Here is a 9,426-nt window from a genome sequence, read left to right as displayed (position 1 = left end):
AGCATCAGAAAGGTGTAAAAAGAAAAGACACTTTAAAATCTGAAAAGGACAAGACAAGCATGAGGTCAGAGAGGAAGTATGGAGCCACCCAGGAGGTGATAAGCCTTGCAGTGGTAATTCAGTGTCTAGTAATACACTGGTTTGACTTTTAGAGGAGAAAAACTCATAAGACATTTTGACATTCTCTACCAAGGTTGGCAAGGTTTTGCACTGAGAGAACAGTTTCATACAGGGCTTTCTTTCCCCTCAAAAACCAGAACTGAAGACATATTATTATAAATTCTCTGTTTCTTAGAAACAAGCTTTTCTCATTTTACTCCAAAACTCGGGTTTACTTCCTGTTTCCTTTGGGTCCAGTTTTTATTGCTTCAGTGCAGCAGTCTCAGTGCCAATGTCAACAAAAAGACAGGAGCATTTCCAGTTTATGACAGGTCTGACAGTCATGTTTCCAGTGTTTCTATCTGGAAGTTGAACCAATGGACCAGCCCAAATGTTTTTGCAATGAAAGCATTGATTGAAGAAAGAAAACAGACATCTTGGACATTAACAGGAGCCTGGAAAGCAAACATCTCACATGAGAAATAACCCAGAAAACAACACCATTACAGAACTTGGTGAGTCATAGTATTTCAGAGCAGAAATAACTGGCATTAACCATCCAGTATGTTAAACCATTCTGAGTTTGGTAGCCATCTAAAACTGCACAATGAAGCTGAAGATTGGGTGGAATATAAAAATGGAAAGAAAAACGGGACAGACAGTCTTAAGTAGAAATAGCACAGCCAGAAAACCCTTTGTAACATATTAGACTGGATGTGCAGTTACATAAGTAGTCATAAATATTCCAATATAGATCTCATCAAGACTTCATTTCACTGATTAAAATAGATTTGCTTTTGAAAAAAAAAAAAACATGGGAATGCATAAAACCAAGTTCTGTTTACCATCTTTTTGCTAATTCTTTATATGTTTAGAGTATTTTCAAAGGAGAGTAACAGAATTTAGTTTCCACTGAATGTCAGTGAACTATGAACTTCTGTTCCTCTTGTCCATATTGCTTGTTTTATGGCTACAGTAGTTTTAGGAAGATTGATTAGAATAAGCACATACACATGCAACCATTGTGCTCTACAGAATAGAGATTCCCTCCATCACCACTCCTCCAAATATATTGAGTTAGATATCAATTTTAGGTACTTTGGTCTACTTCCTACCCCATAGTACAGTAACACCTGTACTGCATAACATTTATCCTTGCAAGTAGAGCAGTCTTACTTTTTCCATTTTGTAAGTGGAGAACTCAGGAACAGAAGAATTAAGGTACGTATCTTCAGCACAGACTGAGATGTCTGACTGTTGGCACTGCATTTATTTGAGTATTTAAAAGTTATCCAAGGCCACACAGGACATCTTTAAGGCCAGAAACTGAACTTGATCTTCTGAAGTCCAGGCTAGAATCCTTACCTTTCATCCGTCTTCCCTCTTAAGTCCTGACTTTAGGCTCAGATGTTTAACAGTTGTATTAAGAGTAGCAGCTAATCCTCCATCTCACACAAAGGGGACTTTTGCTACAAGACTGCTGTAGACTGTATGTGACAGTTGTTTTGCCAGTGGAAAATAGCAGAAGGGATGGATTTCATCTCCCCACATTTCATAGAGAGACAGATACTAAGAGATTGTTCAGCAGAAATTTATTTTTAACATGAAAACCAAAAAAAAAAAAAAACCACCCTTAAAAATTAGTGTCTTTACATCAAAACCACAGAAAGTCATAATTAGATACCATGTGTAGTCAAGTCAGAGTGATTTATCTCTTTGTAGAAATTTAGTAGTCGAGACTGTCATGGTTGTTGACAACAAAATCAAAGAACAATAAGTAATCAAACACTTGGACAAATTAAAAAACAAGAATATAATTCAGGACATTTAGCAGTAACCTGACAAGTGTACCACTCAAAAGCATTTGCACTGTGAAAAAAGAAAAATTCACAGTTTGAGTGAGTTTCTAATCTCTAATCAGCCTACTTCTTGTGCATCAGACCCCTTCAGTGGAGATTAGAATGATGTAATTTATAGCATTGCTGCCATTAAATTTATCCTTACTTTAATTTGAAGAGAACAGGTTTTAAAAAAACTTTTTGTTTCTAAAAAGTGATTAAAAATCCTACAGATTATTGAGCGCCATCTACTGTTTCAACAACTCTCCATACAGTAGCTGAGATTTGGAGCTGCACAGTCGAGTCAAAATTGTATTCAGCAACTAGAGCAGAAATTCAGATTTGGGGATTTATTTAAAAATTGCATTGTATTGTACTCAAAATCTAGTGCTCTTTTTTTTCAAGCATAGAATGGGTTTCACAAGCATTAAAAAGCAAAGCCATTAATTAGAAAAAAAAAATAATTAAAGCTTAAGGTTAGCATCAGAGTCAGTCTCCTATTTATCTCAAATATTTTAGTAAGGAGATAATATGGATCTGTGATCCTTTTCACATAACTAAATAAATGGAAATATTTGGTACTGGCTATACTTGGGGGAAAAATTAAAAGAAAAAAAAAAAGAAAAAATGCCTAAAGACTAATCTACCACATATTAAGCTAACAATGGTTGTATTCCAATGATTATGAATATCCGGGTATCCAGGATTTTTTTTCTTTGAGAGAGACAATAGGTTAGTTACCTAAGCATAGTGTGATATCAGATGTAGTTCAGAAAGGCTCCTCCTTGCCTAATTAACTAATTTATGAGTAGTTATTCTTCAAGTTGTAGTGAATTTGCATAAAGAAAGAGATCAGATGAGTGTGAAGACTAGTGACCTGTATGGATCAATTTTTCATGCTCTCTTGCACCAGTAGTTTCTCTTTGGCCTTCATGCTTGTGAAATTGTTTATAGAATTGCTGTGTCTCCTTATGATGTGAGGAGGAACACTAGAGCTAAGAAAAACTAAAGCCAAGACAAAACAAAAGAAATGCCACTAGGCTTGCTGGACATCCAAGCTGTCATTTGCCTGCCTATTCTAGCAGTTCAATATCACTTTTGATTATCTGTATGGTGAAAAACAGTCTATGGTGGGCAGCATTCACTGCTTTGCACTCTTTAGCTTACTAATGAACAAATCTGAGGAAATTAAATGTTAAAAAAAAATTAAAAATTGGAAGTGATACTGCGTCCTAGAAATATCACACTTCACTAGTTTTCATCTCCCAGTTCAGGGCAGGTTTCAGTTCTTGTGCTAAAGTTGAGATATTTACTCACAGCTAATAGTCTTACCTCTGAAATTAATAGAGGTGGGTGCTTCTAAAAGCTAATATATCTTACACTAGGAATGGTGCTAAAGATACATAATTTTTTTTAATTGAGTAAATTCAGAAACACTAATTAAAGGCTTTTGATTATATTTAAGATCATAGATGGGGTATTAGCCACATTAGTCATCCTTCTAGGCAATTCTCCTCTGAACAGGCTGACAACAATAAGGCATGTTGTCTCAAGTTTTAGTCCTCTATCACTTAGAGCCAACAGGGTGAGGAGCAACAGTTGACACAAAACTAGGAGGAGCTGTTGACTCCCTTGAAGGCAAGGAGGCCCTGCAGAGAGACCTTGATAAATTAGAGGACTGGGCAATCACCAAATATGAAGTTCAACAAGGGCAAGTGCCAGATTCTGCACCTGAGACAGGGCAACCGCAGATGTACGGACAGACTGGGGAATAAGATTCTGGAAAGCAGTGCCATAGAAAGGGACCTGGGGGTCCTGGTCAATGGCAGGTTGAATATGAGTCAGGAGTGCCCTGGCAACCAGGAGGGCCACCCCTGTCCTGGGGGGCATCAGGCAAAGCATCACCAGTCGGTCAAGAGAGGGGATTGTCCCACTGTGCTCTGCACTGGTGTGGCCTCACCTTGAATATTGTGTGCAGTTTTCGGTGCCACAATGTAAGAAAGATATTCAGATATTAGAGAGTTTCCAAAGGAGGGCAATGAAGATGGTGAAGGGCCTTGAGGGAAAGCTCTATGAGGAGCAACTGAGGTCACTTGGTCTGTTCAACCAGGAGAAGAGGAGACTGAGGGGAGACCTCATTGCAGTTACAACTTCCTTGTGAGGGGAAGAGGAGGGACAGGCACTGATTTCTTCTCTGTGATGACCAGTGACAGGACCCAAGGAAATGGCCTGAAGTTGTGTCAGGAGAGGTTTAGGTTGAATATTAGAAAAAAGTTCTTCAGCTAGAGAGTGGTTGGTCACTGGACCAGGCTCCCCAGGGAAGTGGTCACAGCACCAAGCCTGGCAGAGTTCAAAAGGGCTGTCAAGCACATGGTGTGATTCTTGGGGATGGTCCTATGCAGGGCTAGGACTTGGACTCAGTGATCCTTGTGGGTCCCTTCCAACTGGGCATATTCTGTGATTTTGCAATTCCGTGAAGAGATATGACAAAATATCAAGCTCTCATGTCCTGCTATAAAGATGAGCATGGGTCTTGGAAATAGTGTGGGTATGGTAAGCACTGCAAAGATCACACAGGTAATACAGGAGTGGCAGTGTGGCAAGGCTGAGAGACAGTCTTTGGCAGCTCAAAGCCACATAAACAAAGTCATACTATTTTACACAGGTTAACAGCACCACTTAACAACTGGTGGTGATTCTAGCTTATGGTCCATTCACTGCACATGGCAGCCACTCCATCTTGCAGTCTCATAGCATCCCACCCTGTCCTTCACTTTTGAGAAACCTTAAATGGGAACTGCAAAGGTTAACCAGATTGTCATGTTCTGAGGAGGGAAAGAGCAGTTTGTGTCACCCTGTAATCTCTAACACTTCATTTAAAGGCATAACACAATTGCCAATGTTCAAGCTGAGCTTTAAACTGTGACTCTGAATTTGGACTTCAAGTTGGGTAACTTTTCAATGAATTCACTTTGCATGAATACAAGTTTTATGTATGAAATAGAAAGCACAGTGACTGCAGTATTACCATTCCCAAACCTTAAGTGTTCATGAGTCAGACCTCCCATGAGCAATGACTAATCTAGAAACTAATGTTTTTTTTTTTTCTTTTATATATACAAGTAATTTGGTGTTTTCATCTACCTTTTGAATTATCAGGAGATCAGTCAGGACACAGCATGTTTCTGCCTTTGGCTTTTGCACTGGGCAGAAAATTCCTAGAGGGGTTCTGCACTGGCTGAGATCCCAGACAGCTGGGAGCTGAGAGGCTCCAAAGGCTCAGTAAGGGTAATTTGAACTTCCATGCTGACCTCCTGATCTTTCAGCTTTACCCAGCCAGATGGCTTGGATATGAACAGGTAAGAGGGTCCTAAAAGAGCTTGGAGCTATTTTAACTCCATGGCATCATGAGACACAGCGGCGGCTACTGGCCAGTAACTGTTCAGGCTATGAAATGCAAGACTAACTGGGATGCAGGAGGAAGGCCACTACAGCTCCCAAACTCTGCATGGACATCTACAGAATCTTGGCAGTTGCCAAGTGAAGAATGAGCCACAGGGGGATCTGAGAAACCATTTCAAATTCCAAAATCTCAGTGGAGGTCATCTGAAAACCGGCCTACCAATTTCCTGTGTAATCCTATCCAATAAGAAGCAAAGCATCAAACCTGCTACTACCACCACCACTTGAAATTGTGAGGAAGAGACTGTAGATAATATCTTTCCCTAGAACACCACAAAAAGCAGAACTTTTTTTTTTGTGAGAGAAATTGAAGACATCAGAGAATCTTGCTATGAACTGTAATGTCTTGATAGAAGAAACAAATTACCTGACCTCATTCACAGCACGGGATATTTATCAGATAGAAGTGATCATTTCAAAACCGAGATCATGTCAAAAAGATGATGTGCCTTGCTCCGTACATCTGGGTGGAGAATAAAAGTTGTTCCAATACTACTGGGCACCCCTTACGCTTCAGGTTTATGCTGAGTAGCTATTACTTACGATGGACATTACTGCCACTAACAATGCTAGCACAGTCAAATAGATAGATAATGATAAATACATAATTTTCATTTGTGGAAATGTTTAGTTTAGAATGAGAACGCTTTTTGCTATTTAAACTCCTGGAAACACAGTGTAAGAGGAACCCAAAGCCAGTACTGATACCGACCCTAGCTGCTTCACTATGGACCAAATTTCCTCTTAGGTGAAGATTCAATCCTAGGGACAGTCCAAACAATGGAAACAATATTTTACTAAATACAGACACCTCAAAAAACAACTGTCTGGTTTTTTGACCCATTTTGTCCTGAAAACTTTCCCTGAAAAGACACAAGGAAGGGGTTCAAAGAGGAAGTGCTCTATAAATCCTCCATGGATGTTTCATTGTTTCACTAATAGCAGAGTTAAAGACTTACTCTGGCATAGTGGGTTTCTGTGGTGGGATTTTGGTAGCAGGGGGGATACAAGGGTGGTTCTGTTAGAAGCTGCTAGAAGCTTCCCCTCTCTGAGACCCAGTGCCAGCCGGCTCCAGGATGGGCTTCCTGCCACTGGCCAAGGCCAAGCCAATCAGAAGTGATAGTAACACCTCTGTGATAACATATTTAAGAACAGAAAGTTATTGCACAGATGAAATTGCAGCCAGGGAAGAGCAGAGTGAGAACATTTGAACAACAGTGTAGACACCGAGGTCAGTGCAGAAGGAGGGGCAGGAGGTGCTCCAGGCACTGGAGCTGAGGCCCCTGCAGCCCGTGGTGCAGCCCATGGTGGAGCAGCTGTGCCCCTGCAGCCCATGGGGGACCATCGGGGTGCAGAGACCCACCTGCAGCCTATGAAGGAGACCCACAGCAGAACAGATGTATATCTGAAGAAGGCTGTGACCCCATGAAAAGCTCATGATCGATCAGGGTCCTGCCAGGGACCTGCAGCCCATGGAGAAAGGAGCCCATGCTGGAGCAGTTTTTTCCCAGGCAGGACTCATGGCCCTGTGGGCAACCCATTCATGAAGGACTGCACCCCATGGTGCAGTTTCATGAAGAACTGTTGCCCAAGGGATGGACTCATGCCAGAGAGGTCCATGAAGGACTGTCTCCCATGGGAGGGACCCCACAGGAGCAGGGGAAGGACTCCTCTCCCTGAGCAGCAGCATAAACAAAACTGACCATAACCCCCATTCCCCGTCCCCCTGCATCACTGGGGGCGAGGAGGAAGAACTTAGATGGAAGGAGAGGTGAGGGGAAGGTGTTTTGAAGATTATTTTACTTCTCACTCTTTTGCTCTGGTTCTGTTAGTAATAAATTTAATTAATATCCCCACTTTGAGTCTGTTTTGCCTGTGAAGGTAATCAATCTCCCAGCTGTTATCTCAACTCATGAATCCTTCACTGTTTTGGTTTTTTTCTCTCCTTTGTCCAGTTGCAGAGTGGAGGGAGAGAGCAGCTCTAGTGAGCATCTGGCATCTAGCCAGGGCCAACCCACTACATATGGTAAAGTATAGTCAGAGAGTGTGTTCACACTAATGGCAGTACAAGTTTTGGGAGGCAATCAGGGTTTTGATTTTTTTAAGGAAACACTTTACCCAAAATGCCAAATCTATTGCAGCAATGTTTGGCTTTGTCATCAGTCAACTTTATTAATGCGAGAAATTTCAACTGAAACATCAGACTTTGAGATACACAGAAAGTACTGCTCTGAAGTTTCTTAGATTTATGATCTTAGCCAGTGATGAAGCCAAATGTACTGTAATATGTTTTACCCTGAATTGTATTTCCAATTCTAAGTCAATTTTTCAATCTAAGCATTTTCCCCTTCCTTTCTCTCATATTCTGCCTAAAAGCTTATGGAAATAAAACATTTGAAAGATCAAGAGTCATCTTCTCTGTCTTCTGTGGGAAGTTCACACACCCACACAATTTCAATTGTAAGGATGTTATTTAAATAAAGCTTTCTCCAGAAGTTAAAAGTAAATGGATATGAAAGTAAAAAATGTTTAATGACACAAACCTGAAGAATGGACTAAGGAAGTAACCTTGAAAGCATAAACAGCCATAGAAAAAATTTGTTATGGTAAGCATTTATTCCTGGTGACAAGCTTTTATTCCAGTTAGGTCCCTCATATATTTTCTGTGATTTCTATTAGGACTTTCTCTGCTAGTACATGTTTTGTTTCATGCACTCTTCAGTTTCCATTCTTTCCACTGTGACAAAAAAGCTTTGACATTACTGTATTGTTTTCCAGCTAGTATATTAATCCATGGTGCCTTTATTTGCATAAGTTTACTCAAATCCGAGAATGAAGCAGCAGGAGGCTGAAGACATTTCTTTAAAAGTAATTGGCACACAGAAGATGCCCTTAGTATGAAACCAGCTTTCTGGAAGGGAAAAAAACCAATTGTGTTTTTTTCTATCAGAATTCTTTTTCCCATACAAGGCACTGTTTCTTCCATACGGATTTCAATTCCAGTACATTCCTGGTGGAGCTATCCAACTTCTACATGGCAGGAACCGACAAAGAATTAAGGAAGCATTTGTAAAATGCTATAGCTACAGTGAAAAATGTTTCCACCACCAGAATGAATTGTCTTAATTGCTGTTCAGTTTTTAGTTGTTGAAACTGCAGCTTTTGACAAGACAATAAATATTCTTAGGAGTATTGTTTCATGTGCTGACACACAGAAATAACCAAAGTATGGAAATATGTCCCAATATTTGAGCTGCATGTGGAAACAACATCTGTTAATATTCTAAATAGTAGGGTTTACTGTTGTTTAACTATCTCCCTTATAAATTAGTTGGTTAAAGATATAATGACTATTACAAAATGCCCAAATATGTTGTATATTTTATACAAATGCCCATACATGCACATACAAAAGCACACACAAAATAGCATAATATAGTCAAGGTATCATTAGCAATAAATAAGTCTTGTGCACTTTCACAAAAGTTAAGCCTAGTTGTTAAACAAATTAAATAACTTACTCAAACTCTACAAAGCAATCCACATCTTGCCTGCCAACACGGTATTTTCCTCGCCAGTGCCCATCCTACTGCACCAGAAGGAAGCTGGGCAGCCTGGAGGCTGTGACCCAGCTCTCAGACAAGCCCGTTGGTGATAGCACATGGGCCTATGGGTGTGCTCAGCTCTTTAGGACCCAAGGGCAGGCAGGGCTGTGGGAAACTGTAGACCAACCCTCTTGGAGCATCACTAGGACAGGGACTGTCAGGCTTTGGGGGCTGAATCACAGAGTCACAGAATATGCCATGTTGGAAGGGGCCCAAAAGGATCATTGAGTCCAGCTCCTGGCCCTGGACAGGACCATCCCCAAGAGTCGCACTGTGCATCTGAAAGTGTCATCCAAATGCTTCTTGAACTCTGCCAGGCTTGGTGCTGTGATCACTTCCCTGGGGAGCCTGGTCCAGTGACCAACCACCCTCTGGGTGAAGAACCTATTTCTGATATCCAACCTAAGCCTCCCCTGACACAG

General features: G+C 40.7%; 1 long non-coding RNA gene across 1 annotated transcript in view; it reads right to left on the bottom strand.

Annotated features, from left to right (window-relative positions):
* Positions 1-224: 224 nt before the first annotated feature.
* LOC127462682 (uncharacterized) overlaps positions 225-9,426 on the bottom strand; it is a 131,727-nt gene continuing 122,525 nt past the window's right edge. Inside the window, exon 4 of the long non-coding RNA XR_007900523.1 lies at positions 225-554. This is a non-coding gene — a long non-coding RNA (uncharacterized LOC127462682). The remainder of the gene's footprint in view (positions 555-9,426) is intronic.

This window comes from Manacus candei, unplaced genomic scaffold (assembly GCF_025592945.1).
Source record: "Manacus candei isolate 608988 ecotype Guabito, Panama unplaced genomic scaffold, ASM2559294v1 h1tg000135l, whole genome shotgun sequence".
NCBI classification, from domain to species: Eukaryota; Metazoa; Chordata; class Aves; order Passeriformes; family Pipridae; genus Manacus; species Manacus candei.
This window is presented reverse-complemented; position numbering and strand designations above follow the sequence as displayed.